This window comes from Montipora capricornis, chromosome 14, assembly GCF_036669925.1.
Source record: "Montipora capricornis isolate CH-2021 chromosome 14, ASM3666992v2, whole genome shotgun sequence".
NCBI classification, from domain to species: Eukaryota; Metazoa; Cnidaria; class Anthozoa; order Scleractinia; family Acroporidae; genus Montipora; species Montipora capricornis.
Window position 1 is genome coordinate 28495112 of NC_090896.1, and position 7500 is coordinate 28502611.

Genomic DNA, 7500 nt, shown 5'->3' on the forward strand with positions numbered 1-7500 from the left:
CCCACATATGTTTTTCGCTAAAATGAATCTTTGCATCTGTTCCAAACGTTTTGCGGCCATTTTTTCCTTTTTCTAACAAATCCTGCCATTGTATAGGCTTCGAAAGTTGCGAAAATCCAAGCATCTTTTGTTAACGACCGAGTCAGAAGGGGAGTGGGTCTGTTCCTGATTTGACGTCACAAACTGATTTACATTGCATTAACTCTGTGAAAATGCATGCAAAGTAGATTGTGACGTTAAATCAGGAATAGACCCACTCCCCTTCTGACTCGGTCGTGAACAAAAGATGCTTGGTTTTTCGCAACTTTCGAAGCCGATAAAATGACTGGATTTGTTAGAAAAATGAAAAGATGGCCGCAATGCGTTTCGAACAGGTGCAAAGATTCATTCTAGCGAAAAAATATTTTGGGGTGAGGTGCACTTTAAGTGTGATGGTATTTTAAAATATTTCATACTTTTTCTTAACAATACCAGGAGAAATTAGCCTGGTAAGATGTGTTACCGAGTCATACGATGACCGGCTATTGCATTGGGTCCAACAAAAACACAAAAGCTTGTTTCCGGTCAGGCACACAATTCTTTAAATACATGTTTCCCCGTGAATCTGTCCCGTAGTCGTCTGTGGTTTAGTGGTCATCGCGATTTCCTCTGAATGAGGAGATACAACCTTGCACCGAGGTCGACTCCTACTTGTGCTGCTTTCTCTGAAAAGTGTCGAGGCAAAACAATCTTACGCGTGCGCAACCAAATCGCGACCGACCCTTCCCCCCCCCCCCCCCACACCCCCTCCAAAAAAAAAAACCAAGTCCAAGAACGGAGCCAAAAACTACACGTTTGTACTTTGTTCTTTGAACGAAGTATTATGCATGGTTCAATTTTCTGTGGTACCAACCCCTTTCCCCTCTCCCTTCTTGCGCACCATCAGTTATTTGGAATTTTTTACTGGGTTGCCAGTATGGCAATCCCAGTGAGAAAATAGGTAAAATTTGGTCGTTTTCTTTTTTTTTCTGTGTCGTTAAAAGTCTTGCCTGTCACACCCATGTTAAGTATTGTCTTTGTGCATGGGACCTTATGCGCGTATTTTCTTAGGATTAAGAGGGTAGTCGAAATGCTCAGATTTCTCTGGCGGACACAGAATATTTAACGTAACCTGCAATGGCGTCGAACGTCTTGTAAAGTGAATGGCGTTTTATTGGATCTTTAAACAAAATATACGCTTATGGAGCTCAATAATGGAAAGTCAATTGGATAAACAAGACAGGTGGTGAAAAATAAATATCTGGAATCTTGAAAGCAACAAGTCATTAATGGACTTCGACAACGATCTATCGCCCGTCTAGCCGAAATCAAAGTGAGCTGTATTTCTATGATTTTAGCAAGTGTGCTCTTATGTAGAACACTGAAACCAAATGGAAAATTCTCTGTTAATGTATGGGTTCAACAAAGACAGAGAACGAATCGAACACCTTAAGTGGATCTGTGATCGCTGTTGTCTGGCTTTGGTAAAATTTTATTTGTACTCAACTCTGCACGGTGTTCTGGTAAAAAAATAATTGGAAATGTGACAGCCAAGAATTATTTGAAAGAAAGCTTGTCTATTTTGTGCTTCATAATTCAAGGAAAAGGTTCTTCATGGAAGCGGTTTGATCCTGAGCCGTAGCGGGCCGTGGGCCGCGGCCCTGCTTTTAGCAAAACCCCTCTAAAACATGGAACTGACAGGACGCCAATTCAGCTCTCAAGCAATATATCCTCCTTTACATTCTTTTCGTCAAATTAATCAAGAGGAACAATGCCAGGACACAAGTTTACAGGAGCGGCACACACAGTATAAGTAACATGATCAACCAGGGGTACTGCTTCTTCCTCGGAGCCTCGTAGATTGGACAAAAGAAAATCAATGGGAAGAATTCCGGATAGTTAACAACTATTCACCGAAGTGGAGGTGGCTAGCGGTGGATATTTACCGACACCGACACTGAGGTGAAAGGTTGTTTTAGTATATACTAAAACAGCGAGATAATATCAGAAACCCATAAGGGATGAAACGTGTAACGCGCGTTCACAGCTTCCGAATATTCAGTGCCAACTGATTGGTTGAATGTTTCAGTGCTAAGTACCATATTTGGAAACCCCTCGCTCTTGTTGTTCCAAATATGGTACTTACCAAATTGAATATTCAGAAGCTTGTTTGCCAGCACACAAGGGGCCGTTACACGTTTCAACCCTTATGGGTTTCTGATAATATACAGCACAAAAAATTAATTTGGATGTTTTCTTAACTTGTTACGGATGCAAATCGAGACGCCACTTTTTCCGAGTTGCTCGGAGGTAAATAGCACAGGATATTGGGAGTTTGACGAGCCAATCAGCGCGCGAGTTCAACGCTATCCACTGTTTTAGCATATACTAATATATATCTATCCCAGCTTTTGGCAGCCCTTCCAGAAACTTCCACACACTCTGTCGTTCTCCAAAATGTCACGGTTACGATCGTCTCTATTTATCGCCCAAATCCAATGTGATCTTCTCTCTCTTGAAAACTTTTGCGTTTTTTTAACCTTGATTTGTTTCTATGGAAGGAACCCTTGCGAAGTAAACTCCTTTGTCCTGTCCACTTTTGCTCACACAGCCTACTATCGTACAAAAAACCATCCTTTTTTGTTTGATTTGGTTTTTTGGTACACCAATATGGCGGCGTAGCAACGGTTGCTATGATTTTCGTCACGTGAATGAAAACGATCTATAGAACATTCGGGACAACTGCCGCGCTGCCGAAACGTTTTCCTAACTCTCACCACAGCCTATCTAATAGCGTAACCGGATCGTTCTGTTGGCACCCTCTGAAACTGTCAACCAAGCGCTGCGCTTCCCCCTGTGGTAAAGCTTCGCAAATAGCTAATCTCTTGAATCGGTGAAATGTCGGCATCTTTAATCATTGCTTTCAAGGATGCTTTCCACGGATGGAGGAGAGTCGCGGCCCCATTGAACGTGTCTGGCTGACATTTTGGGAAATTTTTTGCCGAGCTAAACCCGCAACTCTTTGTTGATTCACGGACGTCAGCATTCAATTAATTGACTTCCTGAAATATCACTTATCGGGGTTGAGGCGATGACAGGTTTTTGACTAAGGACATGCTGAGTGCTGTCATGCAGGTTTTGCTGATGGGTTGGCGGGATCGGGTTTGTGGCCGACATTTTCGGAAGCCGCGAGGACGCGCGTGACTCTTTCGGCAGATTTTGCGGTTCAATGGTTTCAATTGTCTCCTTGGGTGGGTTTTTCTGTTCAGAAATCGTTTGAACCCAGTCCAAAGTTCGCTCTTTGGGTTCTGACTTTGGGATTCCAGGTAATTCACATTTTTGGCCGGTCTCCTCTTCTATCATTGCGCGTTCAATCGCCCTAAGTTTGACGTCAGCCACTGCGACCTTTTTATTTGCATCTAGCACCGCTTAGTCCTTTTCGTATTGCGCCCTTTCCTGCTCGCGGGTTTGTTCTATCTCTGCTTCACGTTTTCTGTGTTCGTGTTCCTTTTCGGCGATCATTCTTCCGTATTCAGCGTTTTCGCATGCCGCGGCGGCTTCTGCGAGGGTATTTATCCTAGCGCTACTTGCTAACGACGAGCTTGAAGGGGGTTTTGCGGACTTGCTATAAAGTGATTACTGACGAGAATGACGAGAGAACGACAATTTTCTATTCTTTAATCCTTCTAGTATAATATACGCACGCTTAAGTGAATGCATTTCATCAGAGAAAAGCGCTTCGTCTCCTAAAACATTCGATTCGTCCTGCTCACACAAGCCGAGCAACTCCTGCATTACACCTTTTAATTCCTCGGATGCGATTGTCAGTTCGCGTAATACGCTATCTGCATTGGGCTCTCATCTATGCATTCGGCGGCTTGGACTACTTTAAGGGCCTACTAACGTGTTTCTTTGGGGTGCGGCTCTAAGGACGTAATGGTTAAGTAATTAAGTAATTGGTCAGTTTCTAACTTTTGTAAACCAATGACCCTAAATATGATGTCATCATGCCACGCCCATGGTCACGTGACCAATAAAAGAAAACTCTAAATTTGTCTACATGCTACACAATTTCACGGGTATTTAGTCAGTGGTTTGATAATTTGTATTCGTTTTTGCATCCAGCCAAGCATGGTTTTCTTTTTATTTTGAAAAATGTTCTTTTAAAGAGATAAACGATACTAAACTCAAAATCAATGCTTAGCTGTATTCTGTATTTGGGTGTGAAACGTGCCATATTAAAAAAAAAAATTCAATTTAAAGACACGCAGAAAGGTAATGATCTACTTTGGCCAAAAAGGCAAAAAAAATGGGAGGTCACCGTGCTCGTTTTCGAGATCATGAAGTGTACTTTTAGAAGATTGCGTTATTTTAAGACGATCTTAGCTTACAACTGTCAGCAGTAAAGAAGCTACATTAGTGACATTTAGATCAGGTAAACGTCCTCAATTCAACATAACTAATATAACTAAACAAACTTTTGCAGCTGATGTCTTTTTTTGAGGTGAAATAGACCTTGAAAAACGATACATACTAGTCTAAGAAAGAAAACTTCGGTCGCACGAGAGCATAAAAAGTGAAATATTTGTCACTTCTCACGTACAGATTTTTTTTGTTTTTTGTTAAAATGGACAAAATCAGGAAAGGAAGTGATCTACGGAAAGAAAAATGGGGGTCACCGAGCATTCAAGAGAGTAAAATCGCTGCGAAGTTCTCAAAGCGATTGTTTATTCGCACTGTCACGCCATTGCGTGACATTTCCGAGAAGACCTGGGTCCACAGCTATCCCATGATGCCACACGCTTTCAAGTTCCATTCTTGTGGAAAATGTTAGCGCCTTTAGCATCGTGTTTACCTTCGTGGTCTGCGATGCATGACGTGTGCGTGACATGCGCGAAAAAATGCGCAGTAGTAATGGGCGCGAACGTCCTTAAGAACAGCAATAAAAGCAAGGTGACACACGCTAACACCAACCCGGTCACACCGGGTTGGTGTTAGTGTGTGTCACCTTGCTTTTATTGCTGTCCTTAAGGAGCCTTTTGTTTAAAATCGCGACCTGGTGGCGTTTTCTATCTACTGCGTTGTGCGACGCCGACGTCTTTCGTGTTCGCTAGGCATCCAGCCTTTCTCCCGGTTGGCTCATGTGTTGGCCGCTCCTCTCTCGACTCTTTAAAGTTACGGCTTACCTTCGATCTTTTCTTTACGTTAGATCCAATTTTTCACTGTCATGTTGCTGGTGCCGCAGACACAGAGTTTGCCAGGTCAACCACCGTGATGTATGAGACAGGCATCACGATTCAAACTCGTTTATTTAAGATCAAGGCGGGTGAACGTCATACAGCACTTGCGGTGAAAATTGAAGACATACACAATATATCGCAATAAGAGAAACAAAAAAAACCTACAGATCGAGCGAAAAAGGACGAACAAAAAGTAGGACATAACAAGCGTGACTTACATTGGATTTTGCCTCCAAAGGAAAAAGAATTCCTAGTCTCCTAGCTCGAGAAAAACTCCGAACTCCGTTTAAGTAGTGCCTTACAGTATGAGCGACTCCAAATAACTAAACTAAGAGCTCGTGGAAAGGGAATTTAGTTAACACCTTGACGTAGCGGGAATAAAAATAAACAAGGCTTTGTACTGCTAATCTTGAACGAAACTAATTCTGTAATCATGAAGGAGAAATTAAACAAAGCTGCTATTAAAATGAACAATCAATCCTTCAACTTACTTAATGATTCTCAGTAATAACGATCAAAGGTCATCTCCGTAAACTTGACAGCCGAGGACGCAGAAGTACATCGATATCCAATTTATTAAAATTTCGTATGTCACTCAAGATACAAGAAAATGCTTGGTACTTTTACCAAGAGCTTATCCAAGCGACTTTGCAACACAAACTTAGTGCTTAGTGTCCCCGGTTTTTTTCTAGACATCCAAATTTGTAAAGTATTTTGATATCGGATAAACGTTCTCAGAACCAGCTGTTGGCCCTGTGAAACAGCCTCGGTCTTGAGTCTGCAGCTTGTCATTCATAACATACACTGTCATTGTTAGAGAAAGAGAGCCTGACCATGTGTACTTGTCACCGGGCCTTATTAGCACAAATTCTTTCAACTTTTGAAGCTTTTCAACTTCTGCTCCGTCGTTCAAAGCTTTTTGTAGAGCTGAGATGGAAAGCCCTCTTGCTGCATTCCACTGAGTGGCTGTCAAACCGGCAAATGTGGTTTCTCCTTCCGCAAGTGCCCCTCCCACTTCAATTCCCACAGTCAGCAACGCGGTGACTACACCCACCGTAGCTTGGAGAGCTGCCCAGTTGACTCCATGAGTGACCCAGACGTCGTGTTTAGTATCGTTCAGTATTGAACAATGTGAACCCATCTTTAAAGTTGAAGTTGTTTGTCTGTGTCACCAAAAAATTCCTGTTACCCAGTCGACGAGTTTCAAAGTAGACAATACACCAGATATTTATATATGTTTATCCCTCTTAGTTTGGGTTTCTTCTTTCTTTATATTCATTTCACTCGAGCTAGACATTAGTTAAACAGCTTAATTAAACTGGGGTAAACAAAATCGACATCTTTCATCTTTCAGGCATGCCACAAGGGCTTCTTTCCAAGTACAAGTTGTGAATGTATGCTTCAACTCGCTTGCATCTTGTTACTGTGTCGTCATTTCTTAGGCAAGATAACCTTTTTAACGATCATTCCTTATTAACAGCTTGCCCGCCTAGAGACTGGCTTTTGTGGGCTTTAAATCAGAAAGCTCAAAAGGTCATCTGGGTAACATTGCACCGGGTGAATGCAATCAGAACTGCGAATACTAAACACCTAATGACTGGTCCTGAGGGAAACAGTTAATTTTGTTTCCCGAGGGACCAGTCATTAAGCGATGTTACCCTCTGACGTCATAGATTTTTCAATAGGGAGCTTACGAAACGAGGACGACGACGGCTACGAGGACTTCATTTAAAAATACACGTTCGCGTTATTCATATCACTACGAAACTATTTCATGTCGTTTCGCTTTAAAAATGTGTAGTAACTGTCGAGGAAGTAAACTGGTATGACTCGGTTGGAAGCGTAGAGAGAGAACTGAAAATTCATCGTCATGTGCTAACGTCCTCCACAAAACCTTGAATTTGGTCATTTCACGTCGTCATTTAGGAGATGACGGCAAAGAAATATACCAAAATGTAAAACGCACGTGCAGAGCCATTGTTTTTGCTCAATAAAGCTATTGTTTTGTAGCGTCGTCGTTGCCGTCGGCGTCGTCGTTTCGTAAGCTCCCTGATGTTGCCCGCTCAGAGACTTTTAGCGGGAAACAGTTTTATTGTTAGATGTCATGCGACCTCGAAGTAACCAATGAGAGCGCGCTCTGTTGTGGAAAAAATTCAGCTATATAACAATTCAACTTTTATCATCGCCACAACACTTACAATAAACGTTAACAGCTTGGTCTGTACAGACTCTCCTGACTCTT

At 42.2% G+C, this 7500-nt stretch overlaps 1 long non-coding RNA gene across 1 annotated transcript in view; it reads right to left on the reverse strand.

Annotated features, from left to right (window-relative positions):
- Nucleotides 1-5308: 5308 nt before the first annotated feature.
- LOC138032405 (uncharacterized) overlaps nt 5309-7500 on the reverse strand; it is a 3321-nt gene continuing 1129 nt past the window's right edge. The window contains exons 2-3 of the long non-coding RNA XR_011128362.1: nt 7457-7500; nt 5309-6421 (exon numbers count right to left, since the gene is read on the reverse strand). The exon at nt 7457-7500 is cut by the window's right edge and continues 9 nt beyond it. This is a non-coding gene — a long non-coding RNA (uncharacterized lncRNA). The remainder of the gene's footprint in view (nt 6422-7456) is intronic.